The sequence below is a fragment of the Topomyia yanbarensis genome, chromosome 2, assembly GCF_030247195.1.
Source record: "Topomyia yanbarensis strain Yona2022 chromosome 2, ASM3024719v1, whole genome shotgun sequence".
NCBI classification, from domain to species: Eukaryota; Metazoa; Arthropoda; class Insecta; order Diptera; family Culicidae; genus Topomyia; species Topomyia yanbarensis.
The window spans coordinates 119,140,554-119,167,348 of NC_080671.1; the positions used below are offsets into that span (position 1 = coordinate 119,140,554).

Genomic DNA, 26,795 nt, shown 5'->3' on the forward strand with positions numbered 1-26,795 from the left:
CTGGAGGAAAACAAATCGAAAAAAAGCTTTTCGGTCAGATTATTTGCATGGTGGATCGAACCCAACCAGTATTGAAGTCTCCGGAATAAGTTTCACAGTGACACAGAGCATTTAAACACCATTATAAATACTTTAGGCAAGTGATTTCAAACGTTTAAATTGACCGACAGGTTTACATATGCTGGAGGAAAACAAACTCCAAAGTAGTGTGAGTGAAATCATTTGTATAAAACTCTATAAAGCGCTCTAGTTTTGCACATAGCTCCAACGCCCAACAATGCACGCTGGTTCAATATTTAATTTGAACCGGTGCAAAAGGGAATAGAAAAAGCAGTCGTCCTTGACCTGTCACCCTGTTATTCCAGCCATCGCTCATCAAGCTGGTTCCATCCAGAGCATGCGGTGTGAGTAAAAGATGCGTGCAAGTTTTTGGTTGAACCGGTCATGGGAAAGCAGAAAATTTCTGAATTCTACTCGCTGGAGACGTCGAGTTGGCTTATCGTTCGGATCAAATTGTCAAACTTCGAGGTTCGGAGATTATTACTTTAATTTAAAATAGTTATCGTGCTACTGTCATAATGGATTTCGGGCCATCCGATTTTGGAAACCTGTTCAACCTGTACCGACGCGTCGCCTCTGTATGATTTTATGGCATTGTTATAATTACCACTAAAAGTTTAAGTGTGGGTTAGTAGAAGAATTTTCGTCCATAGTAGATTTGTTCAATCCGATAGACCTTATGAGTTTGATTGTTTTTGTTATAGATAATGGACGTTTTGTTTTTCCCACAGCAAGCCACCGCATCATCAGTCCAATGTTCTCACTGTAGTTCAAACCAGTAAGACTGATCAACCTTATGACTCACCGCCAAATAGGCAGCAGGAGCGCATTTTGCTACCAAAAACACGGGTTCCCAACCATTCTTCAAACAGAAGCATGCAATGACACGCTGTATGGTCAGCACTAACACTCATCTTTCTTAGCTTCTATTCGCCACCCGGAGCACGCGCCTTGAGAACTGCAACGATTATCTGGTATTTTGTCATCTTAGGGAGTACTGGCATGGGGCACTCCAAGTTGTTAAGAGTACCAAACCAGAACTCATCGCCAAACCCAGGAAATTTCGAATTGAAACTCTTTTAGTATACATTTATTTTAAACAAGTTGAGCATCTTTGGGGTACGTCATGAGTTAGTAAATATATTCGTCTCAAGATTTCACGCTCGGGTGATGTTAATTGTTGGGGCCTAATTAAATCATCATTTGTTTGTGAAAAAGATCGCAAAACTGACATCAGTGAGAGCACGAGAAATGTGATCTACGTAATTAAAGTAATAAAACGCACTCTGTCAGTCTGAGACAACAAAAGCCGACTAGTGCTTAGTTGTTTGTTTTTGCTTCTATGGAACGTCGTGGAGCGAACACTTCGCACTGCATTAAGAACATCGAAGGTAGATCACAGGTAGACATTGTATACACTGATCTTAAAGATACTTTCGATCGTGTAAACCACTTTCTTCTGGGAAAGATGGAGTGGCTGAGTGCTTCATCAAATTTTATAGGGGAGCTTAAATCATATATCAAAGATCGTTTTCTATCTGCGAAATTGCGAAGAAACCAGTCATAAACTTTTCAAGTTGTAACCCGTCAGGGTAACAATTTAGCACTGGGTGGAAATATACCTATTTGTGCGTACTCTCTCCGTAGAGTGTATTGTTATTGCAACAAACCTCACCGCTGGTTATTATGCTCGTTCATGTTTTTGATGTAAATTTCGTTTAAATAATAGTCCATGAACGTTGTTATTAGTCCAGATAGGTGTAGTAATTTTTGTTGTGTATTTGTAAATAAATAGCATAGGGTTTAGTTAGGTTACCGCTCTCCTTTCGCTGCAAAAGTGGTCTGACTATGCTGTGCTATAGCGATGACAGCTATGCGGTGGTACGTTTTTTTGGTGCTGGTTTTGGTGTTTGTTTTGGGTCGAATGAGGAAGGCGGCCATCGAGTTTTTTTAGAAAGTGACGAACCACGGCGATATACAGACGTCTGCCAGATTACGTTTTTTTGTTTTCGGGACAGTTTCCCGCCACGATAGCAAGTGTAGCGAAGTGCGCGAGTGCGACGGTAAAATCACCCGTCGAGATTGCCGGCCTGTGGTTCGGGCACAGTGAAAACTACGGTGTCGGTTCGCCAACAGGGGTAAGCTAACAGCAAAGGAGTTCTTTCGCTACCCCGGCTAATTCACAAGGAACCGAACATCGACCGTTCTCGCTATAGAGGATAAGTCGAACGAGCCAAGCTCTCCTCTATAGCTAATAGCCAAGGAGAACGAAGCAGGGCGGACAAAGGTTCCCCCTGGGAAGTTTACTGCGGTAACTTCCGGGATCGTTTACGGCGAGTAGACGATCCGGCGATTCGTCGCCAACGTCGCTAGGGAGGTTCCAACAAAGGAGCCAAGCTCACCTCCCTAGCTAAACGCCAAGGACCGCTGCCGGAGCAGCCATCTGGGAACCCTCTTTTATATGTATAAGTTAGCTGTAGTTTTTTTTTTTTTAGTTTCATTATATAAAACAAAATAATATTGAAATGTGTAACCCCCTAGTTTTAAGAAATTCAAAATGTAAAACAATGAAAAAATGGCACCTTTAAGCTAACGCATACGTGCCTTATCAAATAAACAAATTGAAAAAAAAAAAAAAAGCCATCTGGGATACCAGTAGACAGACCAGGCCGTTGTTGTCCCGGCCGTACGGAGAAACCCGCCCGCCAGTCCGCCAGCAGTTTCAAACGAAGCAGCGTAGTATGCAGTGAAGGGGATCGGTGGAATAAAAATTGGTAAATTTAGTTTATTTGTTTGTTTACTTTTTTTCTTGTGAAACGAAAATCCGAAATTCTGTAGAAGCACCTAGGCCGCCCTGAAAAGAAGGGTTCGCCGGGCAAACAAGAACCCGAGTAGTGGGCAAACCCCTACTTACATTTGGCGCACAGCGCAAAACACACTGAAAAAAATATTTTCCTATTTTGGAAAATATTTTTTTCTTCGGGAGTGTGGGGTGCTTCTACTAAATCTAGGATTTTCGTAGAACAGTGGTGAGGTTTCTTCCGCAATATTGTTCCGCGGTCGTATTATTTATTTATTTACATTTGTTGGCGTATTTTTTCGATTTTTTGTTTTTTCCTTTTTATTTTTGTCCGAATTTGTGGATTGCGTTGTTTGTGTTTGGTCTGCCGGACGAGTAGTTTGAAGGTTGTTGTCATTTATTCGGTTGCGGTGGCCAATTGCCTTGAATTCTCAATCCGATTTAAGACATTTTTGGAGCAGCTTGATTTCCTGAAATTTTAAGGGAATCGTTAGTGGGCGAAAAATTGAAATTAATACTGTGTCAGTACTTACATGCTTTGTGTCTTGGTGATTTCTTCCAATATAGCGCAAGTTATGATGGCGTTGGAGAAATTCAACCAAGCGTGTGTGTTCATGCGCGTCGATCATTTACATTTCGATGAGCTGGATTTTGAGTTGCTATCTCGAAGCATTTTTATCTCTCCTGATTCGGATCTTTCGGGTGTCCAGCGGCAGCGGCGTCTTCGGGGAATTTTGTCGCATGAGCGGTCGTCTCGGAGGGAATTAGTTCGCAATTTCCGGGGTGACGTGGGTGAAGAAAAGGAGATCTGCCTTGGTAAATTACTAACAATCAAGGAAGATCTCCAGTACCGGTGCCCAAACAAGGAGATTTACCGAACACGGTTGCTTCATTTGGGGTCTAGGCTCCAGGTTATCCGAAATTATGCGGCAGGGGAGGTCAACCAAGAAATTTCGGGGTTGCTGGAGGAAGTTCTAGCAGTTTATTCCAGTCATTTCAGTGACGAACAGGCAGCACTTCCTTCCGACAACCAAGAAGGGGAGGATGGAGAAATTTTGGGAGATTTGCTGAGTACAGACGTACCCGCAATTCCACAGGGATCCAATCCTTCCGATAACGATGGATCTCTTTCCAAACAGCTCGTAGGAGACGATCTGTTGCGTGTCTTGTGCGAGATGAGGGACGAGATTCGACAATTGCGACAGCAATCCGACGATAATAGAGCCCTAGCGTCTCAGGGGTCTGATGCTTTTTCAAAAGCTACTGAAACGCTAATGGGTGGGATTGCTTCACTGACAACCATTTCGTCAGTTTTAAGAAAGACGGTTCAAGAAGTTGTCTCACTTCGTGAATCCGTCAGTGAACTTCGGGCACTAGTACATCAGAAGGAAAGTGCTCCTGAGATGGATCTGCAGACCGATCTGGAAGATTTGCGTTTGATGGACGTACACGATTCATTTGATGAACCAGAGATTCCTCGCCCAACACTGGCGCCCAGTCCCGACCAATTTGTGTTGAAGCGAGGATTCTCGGGTCAACAAAATATATGTCCATCACTTCCAATCGAGAAACCGAAACAGAATACCGGATTCACACCCCCTTACCAAACTCAGAACCAGCCTTACGTTCCTGAATTGACCGAACAGCTGGCGGGACCATCATATCCGAACTTTTCGATATCCACCAATGCGGGAAACGGATCGATGGTGGCCCCCAGGAATTACTCGCGAAACCCGCAACGCGTCGCTGATTGGAAGATTCGGAAGTATGCTGGAACTGATGAAGGAACTGGACTTAATGAGTTTTTGGACACCGTAGCAAATTACGCTGCGTGTGAACAAATGTGCGAAGATGAACTTTTCAATTCTGCGATGCATTTGTTCACTGGCAATGCTTTGACCTGGTATCAGGCTATGCGTGCGCAAAACCGGTTGTTTAACTGGAACCATCTTGTTTGCGAGCTCAAGGTAAATTTCGTACATCCTGAACTTGATGCTACGCTCAAAATGAAGGCTCTCCAGCGCCGGCAGATGCGTAACGAATCTTTCCAGGAATACTTCCTGGAAATGGAAAAAATATTTCGTGCTATGACGGTTCCAATGGCACCGAGCGAAAAACTCGACGTGCTCAAGCGGAACCTGAAAGCCGATTATAAACAAATGCTGATTCTCAGGCCAGTGAACACGCTTTCAGAATTGATGAGTCTTGGTAAATCGATCGACGCCTCCAAGACGCCGATTTATCAGAAAGTTTTCGGTTCTTCTCGGGAAGTTGCTGCTTATTCTGATAATCCACCACAAAACAAACAAAATAATCAAAACCAAAAGGGAGGTGGACAGAATAACGGCAACGCAAAATCCAAAACGTTTTGGAGCAAGAATGCCAAACCGGCAGGTCTTGATTCAAACAAGCCTCCTGACAACCAGAAAAAGAAACAGCAAGGGAATCAGGATGGCAAGAATCTCGAGGGAAACAATCAAAAACCAATCGAACCACCGCAGAAACCTATAATGTGTCTGGAGTATTTGGTGGAAAAGCATCGTCCTCCCGTGCTCGGCGTCTGCTACAATTGTGGAGACAAAGGACACGAACATGAGGGATGTCGGAAACCAAAGCGGGTCTTCTGCATCGTGTGTGCGTTTAAAGGTTTTGATGTTTCTCGTTGCCCTTACTGCCTAAAAAACGGGATCAGAACCAACTGAAGTCGCAGTTGGCAGTAAAGCAGCGCTCCAAAGAACAACTAACCATCCATCCCCAGATTTACGACAGTTTTCGACCGGCTTGTGATGAGGACTATGATAATTCGTTGTCTGTCGAAACCATCGTCCTTGACGACCCGTTCGACAACCGTCCATTTGCAATTGTCGCAGTGTACGGCAAATCCTTCAAAGCCTTGCTCGACAGTGGTAGTAACGCCACGATTATGACTAAAAAGCTATACCGAAAGTTTTCGAAAAGTCCCTTGAAAAGGTTGGAACGACCATTCGAACTACGTTCTGCCAATGGTCAATCCTTACCAATCATTGGACAAGCGTATCTCCCGTATACTTTTCAAAATTTGACAAAGGTCCTATGCACTCTTGTAGTAGAGCATCTGACCGTCAACTCCATTCTAGGTATGGACTTTTGGCGCGCCTTTGGGATTTCTCCTGAGATACAAAACTGTGCTCTGTTGAACTCAGGTCAGGAATCGGAAGACGACGAAGAAGATGAAGTACCGCGTGAGTCGATACTCACTTCGGAACAGTTAGCGCGCGTAGAAGAAGTAAAGAAGTGTTTCCAGGCAGTAGAGCACGGAAAGCTAAGCCCAACCTCATTCACAGAGCACAGGATTGTCATCAAAGATGAATTCCAAGGTGCGGCACCCGTTTGCCGATATCCTTATCACATGAGCCCAAAGAAACTGTCTAAGGTCTGGGAAGAAGTTGACCGATGGCGGTCTATGGGAATTATCGAGGAGTCTGATTCGGATTGGTCGCTTAATATTGTGGCGGTCACGAAACCAGACGACTCAATTCGCCTTTGTCTAGACGCTAGGCCTCTCAATGAGCGTACTGTACGAGATGCATACCCTCTGCCCCACCCTGGGCGAATATTGGGCGGCTTACCCAAGGCGAAGTACCTGTCTACCATAGACTTGAAGGAGGCCTTTCTCCAGGTACCCCTGGCTAAGGATAGTCGCAAATATACCGCTTTCAGTGTTCCCGGCAGGGGTATGTTCCAATTTACCCGTCTACCATTTGGTCTCGTCAACAGCCCCGCTACTCTGGCGCGACTGATGGACCAGGTTCTAGGACGAGGTAAATGGGAACCTTACGTTTTCGTCTACCTAGATGACATCATCGTGGTAAGCGAAACGTTCGAGCATCACATACAGTTGCTCAAAGCAGTGGCCGATTGTCTAGCAAGAGCCAATCTAACCATCAATTTGGAAAAATCCCGTTTTGGAGTCCCCGAACTAAAGTTTCTTGGTTATTTGTTGAATCGGGACGGACTCAAGGTCAATCCTGACAAAATTCAGCCGATTCTCGACTACGAGAGACCGGTTACCGTGACGAAACTTCGTCGTTTCCTCGGGATGTGCGGTTATTACCGCCGTTTCATTGATCGGTTCAGTGAGGTCACTGCTCCCTTGACCGATCTGCTCAAAACGAAAACCAAGAGCTTAGTTTGGAACTCCGAGGCAGAACTCGCGTTCCTTAAAATTAAGGAACTTCTAGTCACTCCTCCAGTTTTAGTCCCACCAGACTTCTCCAAAGAATTCATTCTTCAGACAGACGCTAGTGACGTAGCAGTCGCTGCTGTTCTGGTGCAGGAGTATCCCGAGGGTGAGAAAGTAGTTGCTTACTTTTCGCACAAACTGACCACTCCCCAAAGGAACTATCATGCAACTGAAAAGGAAGGTCTGGCGGTGATAATGGCGGTTGAACACTTTCGAGGTTACTTGGAAGGTTATCATTTTCGACTGGTCACTGATTCGTCAGCGATTACATGGATACTGAAGACTAAATGGAAAACCAGTTCACGTTTGAGTCGTTGGAGTTTAGAATTGCAACTCTACGACATGTCTATTGAGCACCGGAAAGGCAAGGACAATGTCGTTCCAGATGCGTTATCCCGGGCCGTAGCAGCCGTTTCCGCTTTGTCCACCTCAGACTGGTACTGTTCCATGAAGTCCAAAGTTATCCAAAATCCTGACGACTATGCCGACTTCAAAGTAGAAAATGATCAACTTTTGAAGTATGTCAACTCAAAAGTTGTTCCGTGCGACTCGCGGTTCAGTTGGAAACTCGTCCCAGCACCCGAGTTCCGTCAAGATTTGATCCAACGTACCCACGAAAATTTGCTTCACGTGGGATACGATAAAACGATCCACGAAGTGCAGTTGCGATATTACTGGCCTCGTATGGGATCGGAAGTACGAAAGTTTATTCGAGAATGCGGGACGTGCAAGGAAATCAAAGCTCCTTTCGTCCCAGTCCAGCCCGAAATGGGTCAGTCGCGTGCGACTAATGCACCATGGCGAATGGTTTCTGTGGACTATATTGGTCCTCTTCCAAAAAGCAAACGTGGCAATCAACACTTGCTTGTCGTCCTCGACGTCTTCAGCAAGTACGTCATGTTAACCCCCGTTCGCAAAATCGCTAGTACATCACTCTGTACGATACTACGCGAACAGTGGTGCAATCGCCATGGTAGCCCGGAAATTCTGCTAAGCGACAATGCCTCCACTTTCACCTCGAAGGAGTTCAGTCAATTCATAAAAGAAACCAACGTCAAACATTGGCTGAACTCCCGCTATCATTCGCAGGCTAACCCAGTGGAGCGAACAAATCGCTCGATAAACACCGCAATCCGGGCATATGCTCGAACCGAGCAGCGCAACTGGGATGTACACATCACCGATGTGGAGCGCATCCTAAATACTACCGTTCATTCCTCCACTGGGTTTAGTCCTCATTTCATTATACACGGGTGTGAAATGGCATCTGCCGATGACTTCAGCAGGATTTCCGGTGAGGGTGACCTAGAAACAAGACACCAACAGATTGACAAAATCCGGGAGATTGTGGTCAAAAATTTGGAAAAGGCAAGCGAGGGCATTCGACATCAGTACAACTTGCGTCATCGAAAGTTCTCCAAACCTTTTGAAACGGGACAAATGGTGTACCGTCGAAACATGAAGTTGTCGAATGCACTCGAGTCTTACAATGCTAAACTTGGACCACAATACTTACCGGCAAAAATTGTCTCAAAAAAGGGTGTATCCTCCTACGAGCTGGAGGATTTAGCAGGTAAAAATCTCGGAGTTTGGCCAGCAAATCTCCTTAAACCAGCATGAAAACTTTTCCGTGCCGTCTGTGGACTGACGGTATGCTTTTATATGGATTACTCACTTGGGAGTTTTCCAAAAGCAGCCGCCAGTTCCCGACGGCAACAAAACGGGCTTTGGTCCGAATAAAAAAACAATAAACATTTCTCCGTCTTCTCTATTTTTATTGTGGAAGACCAACTCTGCCGCGAGAAGGTTCTTCAACACCTTCTTGCAATTTTTCAGAGCTACACTCACGCAGTGTGGTAAACAAACACTCGCACGAAATATATGCTCCGGCCCCGGTGACGACTACGGTAGGGTGGAATACTCCACTAAAAACACTAATCTTATACCGTGCCGCTCTCCCGGGCACCGGGCGCATCTACATACACTACCCGCCGTGTTCGGCAAATAAAAACAAAAAAATTCTTTTGCGCCCCACTCGCGCAGTGAGGTAACCAAATTATCCACTAATTTGCTTTGCTCCGGCGGTCGAGACGGTTACGGTAAAGAAAACTTTCTCACCAAACCAGTACCAGTGTTTGGCAGAAACAAAACGAACCTATTGTACCGTCTTTTCACCGCCGGATGCATACATATCATTCTTCTGCCGTGTTCGGCAACATAAAATTTTTCAAAAACCCCTTTCTGTGGGGAACACTCGCACCTACGGGTGCACTAAATCATATAAAATCTCCTTGTTTGGAGCACAATCTCACAAGAAAATCACTACTCCCTTTTCCAACAGGGACACAACACTCGCGGAAATGGGTTTCCTGCGCGACTGCTACTCCGGAGCCGACCGTAAACGAAAAAAAAACCGCGAATAAAAACAGTTTGCTAACCGATTTCGCGAACTGTTTTGTTTTTATTTACGATTTTGATGATTCATTCATCATATCGAATGGATCATCGATTTGACACTTTCCCCGATGTTCGCATCAATGCTCTGCATCATGCAGGTGTAGCCCGATTTGGATCAGAGTAGTGTGAGTGGAAGAGCGAATGGGGTAAAAAGCGCCTCGCGTCTTCGATTTCGAATCGAATAAAATTTTATTTCGCATAATTTTGGGTTTGTGGTTAAACCTGGGGTGGTTCGTTTGATTCCAGCGGGAATCTTTTTGATCTGTTTAAATTATGCGAAAGACATTCTTTGGTCCCTCTCAAACGTTTCTTTTTTTTTTTTTTCTTTGTTTTGAGGCGAAAAGGGACGAATATACAAACTTTTTGTCCGGAATGTCTGTGAGTGGGAGAAATGATGACGTGTTAAGCGGTATTGTATGAGTGAATTTATGAGTGCGGAATCGAACAGAGTGAATGAATGCATGTGTGAATGATAAGATAAAATTGTTTTGGGGTTAATTCGAAGTGCTTATCGGAATGTGAATGATCGAGTAGGCCAGTGATTGAGGATGAATGAATGGGATAATTGTATGAATGTATTTGGATAGAAACCCCAACACAAGCGTGTAGTACTGGTACCGTAAGAACACGAGGCATTTCTGAACAGTCGATGATAAAACGAACAATGTAATGCCGACAACCGTTCCCCTGCAAGTTGGAACATTGAAAATTGTCAATGCCACTTGCAGAATTTTGGGAATTTCGAGTTGTTACCAGTCTTGTTTTCAGATTGGATTTAGGGTTCAACCCATAGCCGAGTAATGACGATGGCTGATAGCCTCTCGCTTCGCGTATGCTGTCAGTATTATCAGACCAAACACAGGCAAACTTTTCACCAATGAGGACCGCCGGTCGATTAGTTTTTTTTGACATGAATTATTGATAAATTGCGGAAGAAATAATTAGGTGTAGTTAGTTTTTCTTTGTTTATTTATTTATTTATTCATTGCGTATTATTATTGTATCGGTGTTAGGTGTTAGGTTAGAAAAAAAATTGTTGCCAATTTTTTTCCACCCGGTGTGGGCGAGATTGTAACCCGTCAGGGTAACAATTTAGCACTGGGTGGAAATATACCTATTTGTGCGTACTCTCTCCGTAGAGTGTATTGTTATTGCAACATAACTCACCGCTGGTTATTATGCTCGTTCATGTTTTTGATGTAAATTTCGTTTAAATAATAGTCCATGAACGTTGTTATTAGTCCAGATAGGTGTAGTAATTTTTGTTGTGTATTTGTAAATAAATAGCATAGGGTTTAGTTAGGTTACCGCTCTCCTTTCGCTGCAAAAGTGGTCTGACTATGCTGTGCTATAGCGATGACAGCTATGCGGTGGTACGTTTTTTTGGTGCTGGTTTTGGTGTTTGTTTTGGGTCGAATGAGGAAGGCGGCCATCGAGTTTTTTTAGAAAGTGACGAACCACGGCGATATACAGACGTCTGCCAGATTACGTTTTTTTGTTTTCGGGACAGTTTCCCGCCACGATAGCAAGTGTAGCGAAGTGCGCGAGTGCGACGGTAAAATCACCCGTCGAGATTGCCGGCCTGTGGTTCGGGCACAGTGAAAACTACGGTGTCGGTTCGCCAACAGGGGTAAGCTAACAGCAAAGGAGTTCTTTCGCTACCCCGGCTAATTCACAAGGAACCGAACATCGACCGTTCTCGCTATAGAGGATAAGTCGAACGAGCCAAGCTCTCCTCTATAGCTAATAGCCAAGGAGAACGAAGCAGGGCGGACAAAGGTTCCCCCTGGGAAGTTTACTGCGGTAACTTCCGGGATCGTTTACGGCGAGTAGACGATCCGGCGATTCGTCGCCAACGTCGCTAGGGAGGTTCCAACAAAGGAGCCAAGCTCACCTCCCTAGCTAAACGCCAAGGACCGCTGCCGGAGCAGCCATCTGGGATACCAGTAGACAGACCAGGCCGTTGTTGTCCCGGCCGTACGGAGAAACCCGCCCGCCAGTCCGCCAGCAGTTTCAAACGAAGCAGCGTAGTATGCAGTGAAGGGGATCGGTGGAATAAAAATTGGTAAATTTAGTTTATTTGTTTGTTTACTTTTTTTTCTTGTGAAACGAAAATCCGAAATTCTGTAGAAGCACCTAGGCCGCCCTGAAAAGAAGGGTTCGCCGGGCAAACAAGAACCCGAGTAGTGGGCAAACCCCTACTTACAAAGTGTATCTCAAGGAAACAATCGCAGACTGCTGCTTTTTTCTTTATTCTTCAATGGCGTTTGCTATGTTATATTCGCAGTGCGCAAATTTAAATACGCTGATGATCTCAAACTATTTGTCATTGTGCGGTCAATAGATGACTGTATTGAACTTCAGCGACATCTAGATGCTTTCTGTAATTGGTGTAATCGCAACTTTCTGGCACTCAGCGTGTCCAAATGCTCTCTAATATCCTTCACACCCAACAAAAATCCAATACTCTGTAACCATAACATCGCCAGGGAATCGATAGAGAGAGTGTCATTCGTCAGAGAGTTTTGTTCACTTCTGGATGCGCAATTGACATCCAGCAACTATTACTCTCATCTTACAGCACAGGCAAATAAAAAGCTCGGTTTTATTATTACAATCGCCAAAGGAATTTACTAATCCATGGTGTTTGCGGCGCTGTGGTCTGTCCTGGAAACAGCATCATTAATTTGGTATCCCTATACGAGCTTTTTGAGTAGCAGAATTGAATTGCTCTTAGAATTTTGCTGTCTCGTAACCTAGCAGAGCTTACATTAAGCTTAGCCACCTTACATCGATCGCTGTCGTCTGCTCGATGTAGAAACTCTGGCAAAAGGCGGAATGCATTCAAAGCGCTATGTGTTGGGAAAATATTGACTGGCCAAATCGATACCCCAGATATTCTCTCACAAATCAATACCAAAATGCCCCCCCCCAGAAACTATAACGAGTATGGTCAGAACGAACCCATAAGGGCGATAATAATGTGTATGTCCATTTTAATTTTTCTGTTTCTAGTTACGTTTTCATACGTACACTTAGGAGATTGACGTAGTTTATAAGATTAAGTTAAAATATTTTTGGGGAATATTTTTGTTATGCCCCTTCCCGTAGTGGGAAGGATGTGGAGATGCAGAGGATTCCTCGGTCTCTAGCAGCGACATGTATCGGACTAACATTCCTTCCTTCCCCAGAAGATCTGCATTCGAAGGTGGCCGGCGTCGGTATTGATCAACATGCAGGGATCAATATAGATTGCACAATGTGGCTCACCGTGTTATTCCCAACCATGTTGTTCCAATGAACATTTTGCAATCCCAATTGGTTCTGGTCAATAATGGAGTAACAACCACGGGCGATCTCTTAAGCTTATGCTTATACTTATTAAGTTCAAATATTTTTGTAATTTTCTTTATATGCTATATACAACGTAATTTTGTTAAACGTTAATGTGAGATCATTGTAATTGAGCGAAAAAGTGTAGACCAACACGGGTCAGATGCAAAATAAAAATAAGATATAATTAAATTAAGTAAAGTAATTAATATCGCAATTTGTGCAATTGGCCTTTTTTTCTGTTAAAACTTCGAATTTTGTGCTTGAGTCATAAGTCAAAATGTGCCGATCGTCAACGATTGAGTCAATCTCACCAGTACTGTTAAACTTGAACAATTAAAAACCTGAAGCTTCTATTATCTACAGTGCATGAGAGAGAAAACACTATTTTAAGTGCGGTATCCCTAATTGCTTTGCCTTCACCCGTTTGCATTTAATTGATCTAGATGGCTGAAAATGACGACAAACCGCGTCGATGATTAGCACATGACCGCATGGCATTTTAGACAATGGTTTATTGGCTGCTGTTATCCAAACTTTATTTCAGTTTCCTGTCCGCTATCATAACCGGTGAAATATTGTACAACTTAGGATACGGTCGTTGACCTACCGGAAATAATTTTAGAAACTATTGCTCATCAAATATTGGAAACAATGAAAAATCGTGAAATTGCATCATGCCAAATGGGTTCACGTCGCTTTGGACAACCGAGCAAGGCTAGTAAAATCGCAATAATATGTCACCAATAAAGTTTATTTCCCCATTCGGCTCCAACTCATTGCTTTATCGCATACCGAAACAGTCAACTCGGTATCTTGTAGCAGCAGTTGTAATAATGTGCGAAATTGGTTTTTGTATGTGACGTGGACAAGGTTGATTGTTCGAAAGTTGGTTTTAGCGTCATCGGTTGGACGATTGATAACGGTAAAATTGGCGAACTGTGGCAAAAATGATCAATGGCATTTTGGGCGCCATTCAACGTTACACGATATATTTATATGGCAAATATAAATAATAAGCATGAAAAGTGATTGTACTAATAGTAATTTGATTTGTAATAACTTTTTCTGGACTTTGTGAATAATAACAACAAATAAAGAAAACCGACTTATGCCTTGAATATTTAATTAAGTCTTTGTTTTGAAGATTTTCAAGAGTACGCCAACTTGAAGGCAAACATAGATCTATCGAATTTGAATTTAAAGTAAAGTAGAGTAGCATTCTACCGAAAGTTCCAATCTCTAGAAATAATTAATCCGTACAACAGAAGTTATTGCTACTAGTTTGATAGGATTCCACTGAAGCAGTGCTGCCACGACTAGTTTCAATAAGCGGCGAAAAATGAAATTTTGATACTTCAATATTTTGCAATAATATTGAAAACAGATTATATTTATTAATTTAGACTGTTTTTACTATTTTTCCATGCATTTTGACTGTTGTACATACATTAGGAAGGTAAAAGATGAGCAGCTTCTATGACTGTGAGGGAAGCATCGATGTTGATCAAAACAGGTTTTTCATGTTTGTAGACCATAACAGTGCCAAAGAAAAATAATTATAGAACCTTATATACTTTTTTTGAGGTCGCTTGCCGTGCATTGAAGAATGCCTAAAACTCTGAACTAGGCCCCGTCGATTCCAGTCCGTCATCTGTCCATCTCGTCCTGTCGTATCTGGGGCTTCCAGGTTACATGCATTCACCAGACGAGACTAGCTTATGTCAGCTTAATTGTGCACTGGTTTCGTAGAATCGAGACGATCATCGAAATGATAGATCCTACGAGTGAATGCACTTGGCCCAGTCCCCTGTCGAGCATTTCTATATTTGCGTGTGTGAATGTTTACGTGTGTATGGGAAGTGTTGGGTGTTACCTGTAAATAATATGTTAATACAAATAATATATAATATGTTAAAATTAGACATGTGTAATATGCTACTTGCGGTTTGTTGTTGCCCTTTTTTGTTGAATGAACTCGGAGAAGTCATCAGAGGAATGTGGTGCATGAGACCGAAAATAAATAAAATGAAATGAAATAAAAAATGAAATAAAAAGAAGAGTTAGTATTGTGATTGAGTATTAATTGAACAACACACATGTAGCATGCAATAAAACTACTTGGAATCGTCCAAATGCCAGAATATGATATACATTTTCCATTAATGACAATTGCACTCCGCCAGAAGTTTCTCATGCTATACTGACCAGTAATGGATGATTGACGTGCGTCGGTAAATTAATCGTACCTTCATTTATCCAATTTGATTGAATCGAATCGAATGTACCAATTGAACACCAGTAAAAAGTGACCAACGAATCCCAAGAAGGATTACCCAATATTCTATGATATAAGTCAGTTTTGCATCCATTCCCTGACCCGTATGTCACAAATACTCAGACGAACACATACACAGATAGACATACGACTATCACATAACAATTGTAAACTAGTACTAAAAATTTTCATCGCCCACAGAAAAACCGGTCGATTTGAATTATGAAAAATGCGCCACCTCACCGAGCGTGGCGCTTGTGAAGCGATTTTGACACATAACCCTAATGCATCACTTCGTTACCGCAAGCACCCGAAAACCAAGATGAAGGGAAAGAAAGGCGAGAGCATTCGTCACTTTTGAATGTATTAGTTTTATACACGTCAAATTGAACATGGCGTCCGCGACCCATAAAATTAATAAACATAATGATCCGAACAAGCATCCTGATTCTTTTGTGCACGATGAAAAGAGAGAAAAGGCTGAACTTCACTACAGATCTTCCAATTCGAACACTTCGTGATACTTTTTTATCTCGAAACTACCGATAAAAATAATTGACTAAACCGAATGAAAACATTTGGCCACAGAAAAGCCCACCACGTTATTTGTTTATGTTTTTCTTCTTCATATTCGTTTGTTGTATCGAAGAAAATGACAGAAATGTTAAATGTACTTCTGTCGAAGTGTCCAAGGCAAGAATTGTTCAAAATCATCTCGTAGTGTCCTGCACGATGTCGGTCGGTGAGCAGATACATTTTAAGATATTGCCAATTTAACTGGTTCGGTGTAACGAAACTACCCGGATGTATGCGATAAATTCGAATTTGTCGGTCCCCGGAAATTACGGAGAATTTCAACGTTGGCGGGGTGCAGGAGCTATGAAACTAAAGATACGATGAGACCATATTCAATCTAGATATATTTAATGATCAGTCGCAACCCAACAAGCAATAAAACAGCAAGTCGTGGGATTATTATGAATGATAATAACTACATATTTAGGTTGCGTCAGGATGCAGTACCGTAGAAGACCAACACATCGAGCATAGTTTGCACATCAAAGATTGTACAACATGTACTCGTATGCAGAATCATCGTGGCGAACCATCAGTTTAGAATTTTATAAAATTAAATTCTCCCATAGCCTACATAGTGACTTTTCATTTACGGAAAACTAAAAATGAAATCGTTGATGCGAATTGATTTTGATATTGGCAAGGAAATTTTAGGGGTTGTGTTTTTGCGATCTTGATCCAATGACCTCGATAGCACCCAACTTTAAAAATAGCCTACATAGTCTTGTTTTTATAGTGAAAGTAAACGCCTGTTTGAAAAGTAAAATAAAGAGTTCCTGATGTCTCCGGGATTCCAAAAGAGCGACGGCAAAGAAGAGTAAATAGAGACAAAAATCAATCATACGACCAATTAACGATAAAAATTGATTTCTTCACACGAAAAGAAAAACAATGGTTGAGTTGGGTTTTAAAAATGTAGACGTAGCCCTGCATTCTTTAAATTTGTCAATTGTAATTACTGTGCTATGGAAATTGAAATACGTGACATAGACGATTTTTCTATTTCGCTCTTCAAATTTAACAACTGCAACAATGCTCCTACCTTTCATCTACTATCTTGCAGTTGACAAGCGGTATGGGCATTGTTGTCAGGACTTCGGTCGAAAAAAAATTATTTCCCGTGGTTGACAGAATCACCTTTTGTACAATGTGTTCAACAGAAGTCCCTAGTATAATGTGGGCGATGATTTTTTTTAGAATTTTCTTCGAGCTGTTACGTCTGTTTGTCTGTGGTTAAACTGTTATTTTTTTTTTTAATGCGCCTGTGCACGTTGACGAGGTCGACCGATAAATCGGCGCACAATGACTCCCACTGCGAGCCGTGCTCGCAAAAGCTGCCGTTAAGCTGTTGAGCAATGTCTGCCAACACAGCCCACAGAACAAGTCAATCCACGGCGAGTATGAAAGAACACAAAACATAAAAAAGGCCCATAAGCCCTCTCGGTCTCCTCGATGCACCACTACCGAGGCGTAATGCAATAACCATCTTAAAGCAGTTGTCTGCCACCCGTCAACCTAGGAGAGGGAATAATTATAACTAGAAATCATGATGGTGTAAAGAGACCGAGTCGAGACCCTAAAAATAAAAATAAACAAAATAAAAAATAAAAATGTAAAAAATAATGTAAAAAAAATAAAAACTTATCTTAGATATGTGAAAAATAAAATAACTAAGAAAGATTTTTTTTTACTTTGATGTGGTCCAACTGGAGTTGTAGAGCTTAATTGTCGAAAGGGCAATCTGTTAGAATCACTCACTACAATTGCAGACAAAACGGGAAATGTCACTCACTAAAACACTGCATGAGGACGATAGCAGCATGCCTTGATTCTGCTTGTGATATTGAGTATACGATTCAGATGCGAAGGGCTAGCGCTGGAACATTCACTTAAGGGATTACATCGCAGTAGAATTTTCAAAAAAATCGAATTTATAAATATTCAAATTTTCAATTCTGCCGCAACGCCTCTTATGTATATTCCGAGCGTACTAAAAGTTTTAACCGCGTTTTTCTCGAAACCACATTTTTTGAGCTGGCCGTAAATGCAACTCGCACAAATGATTTTTGATCGGTTTGAAATTTTTACAGTATATTCAGAATAGATTTCTCCGTTGGCGTACGTTTTATTTTTTATCATTTAATTTTTTTTAATCAGAAATTTTGCGACGATTTTTACAACATTTTCAGCGTTTTTGCACTGAAAAGAGTAGGATTTCGCGAAAATCAAAATATCGAAAAAAAATCCACGTATGTCGATTGCTATTATTATAAGGAATCAGAAAAATTTTAGTTTTAAGCTCTAGAGCAAAAATTACGGGGTACAGGTTTCCGGCTGTGGACCCTTTCCAAAAAGACGTGTTCACGGGAACACAAGCGAACGATGTTCAAACATCCGTGTACGTACACCGAGTGCGTACACGATAACAATTAACGCAAAACAAAAAGAGTCAACGCTAGTGATGATGAGAGTGAGAAAGAGAAAACTGCTGCCACGACCTATGTGTACGCACACCGTGTACGTACATGGGGTTTGGTTGTGCAGGCGAACATGTGCAAGTGTTTTGGTACGGAATAGTGTTTAATATTAATAACCGGTTTCTCCTTCCGATTCTTGCCCGAATGCTCGGTATTCTCGGCCGAAGCAGCAGCCATCGCCCTGCCCCTGGCCCAAAAACCCGAGGACTCAGTAATCACCATATTCACCGACTCCCTCTCGGTGCTTTGCGCACTCGAGGGCACTGGCGGGCTTCCCGGGGCTTCCTCCACAATATAAAGGAACTCCCCGCCAAATGGGAAGACCGCCAGAACTGGAGTGAACAGAAAACCTTCTCCAGGTTGCATACTGGGCACACCAAAATATCCCATGCGCACGAGATGTCCAACGTCCCCCGCCAACCTACTCTGCATGTGGAACTAGGAAACCCGTTGAGCATATACTGCTCAATTGTATTGAATACAGACCAGACTTGATCTCCCGCTGTCCATCCGAGATGCTCTCTCTCTCTCTAACGACCCGGTCAGAGAGGAATTCATCTTATGTTTTGTCAAGAACGCCGGCCTCCTTGACAGCATCTAATGCAAAACTAGTCAGCGAACACGCAACACCGTCAACCATCAACGTTGGCACCTATAATCGCGGGCCCCTCGCCACACTCGGATCAGGTGATTGGAGGGTTCTCTGCGGCCCCCAAGACTCCCACAACAAGGTAACACTCAAACAAGAACCACGGAACATCCAGTCACCTAACCATCCTCCACCGCAGGCCCCTCACCACACCCAGACCGCGTGGTGGGAGGGTTCACCGCGCCCACCCCCTTAAAAAGGACCCAATCCACTTAACCCAAAAAACGGGTGAGACACAGAAAAAGAAGCTATTATATAACAAGAAATGAAATGTAATCTAACTAGCTTCTAAGTATCTACTGTAATTAACACCATGCGGGCGAATGACCACCCGGTTAAAACCCTCAATAAACGAATTACAATTACAGGAACAGGACTTGCTCGGCAAGAAACCAACTCTTGACCAAATTCGCCCACTGGTCATCGTTTATCGCTTGGGCTTTTATACTACGAAGAACAGCGATAAGCACACCACCACCCAAGATCTTATTTCTGTTCAGGGCATTGTGCGCGGTCACAACGAAAGACGCCGGATTCCGAATCAATATCTGACGCTGATTTTGAAGGTAAATAGCGAAATAATTTTAATATTTCCGCTGCAGTTTAGGCTTTTGGCCTTTTATCGACAGCATACTCGCTAAAATTGCACAGTGGTCTATAATGCAAATTTGCTGGGTATTTCAAACTTTTTACAATTGCACTGAAAACAGTATTCGCGAGTAAAGTTCAATACTGTTGGCATCTTTTATCTTATTTATTAATAGTTGATTGATCCGATTCAGACCTAGGAGACGAATAGGAAAAAGGCAGAAAAGGTTTCAATTTGTTCAAAATTTGTTTAGTATAGTTAACGACGATTCAAGCGCATTGACGGAAGAATATTTTATAGTAAACAAACTACGCGACATCACATTTCTTGAGACAAACATTCGCAAAATTTTGTCCTCTCGAGATCCACTAAGACATAGGCTGCAGTTCTATCAACCCACTAAAACTGTTTTGAGAATTCTCGATTGGTAGCTTTGGTCTACACGCTCATAAAACACAGTCTCCACACTATCTAGTATGTTGGTGTTTAGCATTTGAGCAGGTTAGTTTCAAAATGTACCACACCTAAAACATTGTTACCACCCCGACTATTCCCTCATCGTCGATAATAGTCACACCTTTATTTATTACATACCTCTCATAAATACCAAAATTTTTTATTGTTTCTTCGGTAAACACATCTGTCACGTTCCAAATTCCCTTTCATAACGTCATACAAGTTTATACATTTTTATACCCTTCCACCGTAACCACGTTACATTCTTTATGAATGGTCCCTTATTTACAATTTCATTTTTCATCTCGCATACCCATAGCTATGCGTTGTTTTGTTTGAATTCCCGGTGCCGTTTTCAGCACGTCAACATAGCGTACTTCTATCGCTTTGACCGCGTCCCCGGGGCCACGAGGTCTAGATTATAATTGTATCTGCTCGCGATTATTGTGATTGATTGGCGTCATCCTCATCGCACCGGCTAAGGAAAACAGACACTCGGATGGCTTTGGAAGAGTGCTGATTTTGTGCATACCGTGCAACCCGACCTTTTCTAGGTATTCTATAGATGCAAAAAGTTTCTTTACTGGATGGCTAGTAGCGCTTTACGATACTGAGTGCCGTCGGAAGCTAAAACAAAATAAGTAGCCGGTAAAAATAATTATGTCAGAATAGTTACTCTGATTTGGGGTCACCGAGCTAAAACGTAGATGTCATAAGTCATCGAATGAACATTGATGAGGAACAGATAATAGTAGATGACTGTATTAGTTATGAAATCGTCGTCTACGCCAAGAATACCAAAACCGATATAAGTATCTTGCCAGTTGCTTTCGCAAAGAACCGTTTGCATTAATTTAGTTGATTTTTGATGCCAGCTCGACGACGAAAAAGTGTGCGTCACACAATAACCGCCATGGAACGAAGGACAATTTATCAGTAAATGTGGTCTTAGCACTCTTTTAGCATATTGGAATAGATCATAATCACTGGCGTTAATGATGGAGATTACAGTTAGCAAATTTTATAAAGAAGCAGAAACAGAAACTGGCAAAGAAATAATAACCGGTGGAATATGCAGATTTTCGCACTCCAATTTCGATTCCAGAGCCAATTATCAAGTATAGTTACGTATTATGTTACGTACATTTATGATTTTGCATCAACATTACTGCCCATAATCGCAAGTAGTTCCATGTTCTATGAGATTTCCTATCTACAAGATACTGACTTGCGATTATATGTAGATTACTGCTCAAGTGCTCATTAATAACAATAATTATGTTATCGGTTGAGTCTAACTTAATTGTCTTAAATTTTCGGGAATCAAATATAAACGAAATAAACTTGACTACTAACCATAATTCTTGTTATATTATATAGTCCCCGGCAAACACTAATTTGGCACGGTTGAGTAATAAAACGGCTTACACAGACATAGTGTACACCTGTAGTGTTATTGTGTCGCCCGATCAAAATCGATACCATACGCAATAATTTGGCTTCGTGCTTTGGAAACCGGAATAGTGACCGATTAAATTGCCTGTCATGTGATGGAGTTCTCAATAATTTGATGGCTTTCGTCGGAAAATAGACCTTAACATTTGTCTAAACCTAATGAATATAAGAAATTTAACTCACCGTTCTACGATAACTTCAATACGTGCCACACACCAATCAGAAAATAGCCGCTCACTTACACCCTATCCGTAAGTTTGATTAGTAATGTTTGCTTTCTGACTTATTCAGCTGCACCGCGAGAGACCTTCGCGGAAACCAACTTTTTTCATCACCTAATTCGTCGCTCTTGCAAAGGCAATTTTAACTTCCATAATCAGCATCATAATAATCATTAAGGCTTCATCACACTGAATGCTGTTGCACGCTTCTACACTTTCCTTCGCTTAATCTAGGCTAATTCCACGAGATCCTCCACCATTTAATCGAAAATTGATTTTGCAACACAAACCACTTCTGCCTGCGCGGCTGCCCTATGGAGAATCTGTTGCACAAAACGAGTAGGAGGTTAGATATTAATGAATTTTACGGTTGTCTCGGGGTAGACGTTGGTCGCGTGATAATGTGAAAGATAGCAAATTGAATGTAGCTTATGATGTTGACCATGAATATTCATTTACTACATTTTTTCCATGACCGAAACGCTTACCAACACGGATATTCTTATCACTACTAACTTTTGACTACACAATGTATAATTTTAACTATTAATCCCGAAACAAACAATACCGCAGATTAAAACGTCATTCAATCCGAAAAAATGCAATTTAAAAACACAACAGAAACCCCAGCATTCTTCCAGCTAAATGAAGAGCCGCTTTTTGCACATAATATTGGCCACCTCCATAAAACTAGCCTGTGGGCCACCAGCGAAAGAAATCTCCCCAATTTCCAGCTTCTTATTTTCTTTCGCTATTTCTTCCGGGCTGACACACGGCATTTATTCGAATTTTTCACCTTTCCCAGCTCAGTATAAAACACCAGTTTGCAAAGCTTCGTCCCTCTTTCTTCAATAAATGTAATTACACTCCTTTTTCCAAATTGCACAAAACGATTGAGGATTTTTCTTTAACACTAGCAGTATTCGACCGCTGATGAAGCTTTGTTGTTCCAAAAATCAAGACATTTTGCTCAACTTGAGTGCTGTTCCAAAAAAACCTATCCAGTCGCCAGTACTTTTACCCGTGAACTGAAAGCTGAACATTCGATGCATGTGTGCAGGGTTGTGTGCGGAAACGTTTTGACGTGAGTCTATAGAGGGGTGCACTGATATGGTGTAGAGGTTACCTGAGAAGGTTACATTTCAAAGCAATTTCTTGCATACTTATCAATACAGCGAAACTGATAGTTCGGTTTCTCATTTCGTTCAGTTCAGACACTAGAAATCGCTCCGCTGCTATTTGCAAAGGCAAAAATTGATTCCTTCTACCTAGTGTGTAAAACGTGAACAAACAATGAGTGACAATACAAAGCAAGAGTATGTCCCGTTGTGGACAAACTGTGTTGCTGTAGACTTCTCGAAATGTCCGGTAACGCCACCAATTCGTGAAGTGGAGCAATTGTTGAATTGAAAGTGAACATGAAGCTCAACGTAGCAGAAGTTGCTGCGCTGCAATTCCATCATTTACGTCATGTGGTACTGATTATGTTCAAAAACATTAGTCAAGCAGAATCATTCGCTTCCCAGAACAACATGAAACACGTCGTCGAATGTAATGACATTTTATGCAGTATCACAACGTATATAGATGTTGACAGTATTGAAATAAAGATACATGACCTGGCACCACGTACTCATTCCTCCGTTATCAAAAAAAAACGGAGGGTGCATAGTGTTACGGAAGATACTTGGAGAAACTTTTTCCCAGGACTACACAACGGTGTTCGTGTGGTGAGAATGCGTCCCACAAAAACTATTCCCTCTTATTTGACTTTCACATGCACATTACCTCAAGGTGTTGAATATTCTCAACGAACACTAATCACGTACCCAGGGCAGATTCTTACATGTCAATATTGTGATCAGCCGCTACACCACGGGATACTTTGCGCGGAGACTGCTAAGGAAATTCCACGCGATACGACCAAAACCGGTATACAGATGTTGTATGTTAAACCAAACCGGTTGGTAAACCAACGACTACGGACCGGGCATTCACTAACCCCAACTCGACAACGATCGAACCCAGTACCACTAAACCAACTGCCATTACCAACATCGAAGTAACAACGATTACAGCAAATGTTTCCAAACCAACACCACCAATAAGGAATCAAATACCGATGATGAAGGATTTACAATAGCGACCCATAAGCACAAACAACAAATAAGAACATCCGACCCTGAGCAACATTAATGCAGTGCCGATGACGACATGGACATAAACGAAAACACGAGAGAAGACGGATCGAATGACGCCCAAGGTACGGCAGACGGCGCACCTTATGTTTCACCACCAAAGAAGAGGATCTCAACACGCAGCAGCAAGATGCGGCAACAAAACCCGACGAACAGACTGTACCGATATTTTTTTTTCTGTTTTTACATATTGTAAAAACACGGAAGATCCACGGCTCAGTTGTGCTAGATCATTGAGCCGCGTCAAATATAATTAAAAAAAACAGCGAAACTGACATGTGAGCAAGGCGATAATCACTTGCGATCTAGGGGCAGATCACTCTAGAAATGTATAACAAATTTGCCTGAAATTAGAAAAAAATGCATTTAATTTCCATTTTTGCATCAACTTTGCACTTCCTCGCAGAAAAGTTTGTTTAACAAACGTCCTACGCTGATTCACTTTGTTCGACATTTTGTTGAATGCAGGGCTAGTTTTTTTGTAGGGTTTTGACGTCTTACACGCAACGCAAAATATATTGCACGCATGCATTACAAGCTAGGGGCAGATCACTTGTGATGCATTTTTAAAAATTAGCGAAATTAAATGAATTTATTTCCATCAAAATAGAAATTCATAATGTATTTTGCGTTGCGTGCAATGTTTTTGCGTTGCGTGCAATGTTGTTTGCGTTGCGTGTAAGACGTCAAAACCATACAGAAAAACTAACCCTACGTTTAACAAATCGTCGAATAAAGTGGATCAGCGTAGGACGTTTGTTAAACAAACTTTTCTGCGGGGCAGTGCAAAGCTGATGCAAAAATGGAAATTAAATGCATTTTTTTTAATTTGATGCAAAATTTGTTATACATTCTTAAAGTGGTCTGCCCCTAGATTACAAGTGGCCCCTAGCTTGCGATCCATAAAAAAATATTATGCATTTTTTCTAATTTTATTCAAATTTGTTATACATTCCAAGAGTGCCCAAGGATCTGCCTCTAGGATACAACTAGTTTGATGCAATGGTTGGAATATGGTACACATTTATAAGCAGATGTATATTAAAAAATCAAACATTTCTTTAGAACGAATTTAAGTTGCGTGTAGCAAGAAACTAGCTCTACCTCCAACAAAACATTGAACGAAGTGGATCAGTGTAAGGCGTTTGTTGAACAGACTTGTCTGAGAGGGAGTGTAAAGTTGATGCAATGTTAAGCGAGTAAAAACCAGGACAGTCCAAAGGGGACTACCTCCCTCCATCACTTCTTAATTGATTGTGCCTTCTCCCCAAGTTTTCGGCAGCTATAAAGTTCTAGGTTTTCGCAGACACTGATTCGGCAGCAATACAGCTCTGGGGTCTAACATGCATAGCTCAGCCAAAAAATCTTTCATGAGAATTCGATAACCGAGCTCTTTTTCGGATTTAAACACACGCAGTTTTTGCTTCATAGTCATCATCGGAGGTTGCATGATGTTGCTGGGAAAATCGGCAATTATGAATTTAACGGATGATACGAAATATTTTGAAAACATCTGTGCAGGACAGGCGGGGAGTTATCAGTACACAACACACGCCATTGAAGTAAAGCAGATACATAAACGGCCCCAAGTAGCTTTCCTACGCTATTCCTGATTTAAAAATTAGTACCTGCCAATCTCCAATGGCAATCATTATATCTCGATCTGAGAGCTAGGATCGCTGCAAAAATTACCGTTGATCACAAATTTCTCCATTTTATCGATTGATATATGAAAAACTCCGAATAGTTTGGTGTAAATAGTATCAGTTTGAGCACGACCTTCCATGCTCGCTGTTATGTAAGATGCTAAACTCAGCAGGATGTCGCTGTTCAGCGTCCAGACAAGAAACCATGTTAATCGTGGATTAGGTACTGTTTGCATTGACCCTGAAGTTGTTCCATAATCACGGGCTAGAGAGAGAACTTAATGAAGTTATTCCACGATAGTTGTTGATGTTTCGTCATTTCCCTTCTCATGGAATAAAAAAAGTTCGCAGATTTCCAGTAAGACGAGAAAATGCTACTAGAAAGAGAATTCCAGCAGAAGCAAACTCACCAAATCCTCGATTTGTCTTATCAGAGGCCCCAAAAGGAATTCTTTGGGTCCCGGGTTAAAAGAAGCTCTGGTAATCATTGTTTCATCGCTATTGATAGCAGCCAGAGTTTGGTTCACAACTGGCATCATTTCGATTTGTTCGGCTGCCAAATTTCCTTGCAAAAGGACTACAGGTCATTTATATGCTATGTACATACGAACGCCTCGTGTTATTTCCACGAGAGAGAAGAAAGAGAAGAAAGTTGAGACATTAAAAAAGACATCGAATGGTACAACTAAGGGATTCGAGTGTGTATAACTTTGTCGTATTCCTTGCAGTTATGGTTGCGATCGGTCGTAACTGCGGTCCGAATCAGAGGAAATAAAGCGAAAATTCAATAAAGAATATGCTAGGCTTACAGAAGAAAAACCAGGACAAATCAAGCACTCTGACGTTTATCAATTTTTTTGGTTTTTTTTCAAGCATTTTTCATTGGCAAAATATCCTGTGTTTGCAGACGTGAATTTTAGTTAAGTGCCCTGCAGTAACTACTTGTGCGAGGTTATACCGACGGTTTAACTAAATACATATATGCATTCGGTTTGACGGAAAGGCCGTTATACACAAGCTTAGTCCAGGTAAAGGAAAGATAAAAGTGGGATTTAACCTGAACCCGATTGGTAATGGACTACTAGAATAACCTCCTCATTGCCATTCATCAGATTCAATATGATGGCATTTTTGTATTTAAAATACCGTTATAACAGATTTCTAATGTTACAAATACCGAATTGAAACATGTTCAGTTGATGTTTGATTTATTTTTGTTAACGTGGCTTCAAAATTTTCTTTCGTCAAGCAAAAATGTTCAGTTTGAAATCAGTTTTTGTGTCAATAAAAGACAAGCGAAAAACTAGTTAACGCACAGAAATCCACTCGATATACGGACAGAGCTTCACAGTAAGTCCAGTCGGAAAATAAGTCGGAA

At 41.7% G+C, this 26,795-nt stretch overlaps 1 protein-coding gene across 3 annotated transcripts in view; it reads right to left on the bottom strand.

Annotated features, from left to right (window-relative positions):
• Positions 1–22,587, bottom strand: part of LOC131679395 (cyclin-Y-like protein 1) — a 51,625-nt gene extending 29,038 nt beyond the window's left edge. Inside the window, exons 1-2 of one of the 3 annotated variants that reach the window (XM_058960111.1) lie at positions 22,370–22,587; positions 21,536–21,896 (exon numbers count right to left, since the gene is read on the bottom strand). The gene's annotated coding sequence lies outside the window, so the exon portion shown is untranslated. Of the gene's footprint in view, positions 1–21,535 lie in introns of all 3 variants that reach the window. The other 2 variants (XM_058960110.1, XM_058960109.1) reach the window with 2 other exon arrangements.
• Positions 22,588–26,795: the final 4,208 nt, after the last annotated feature.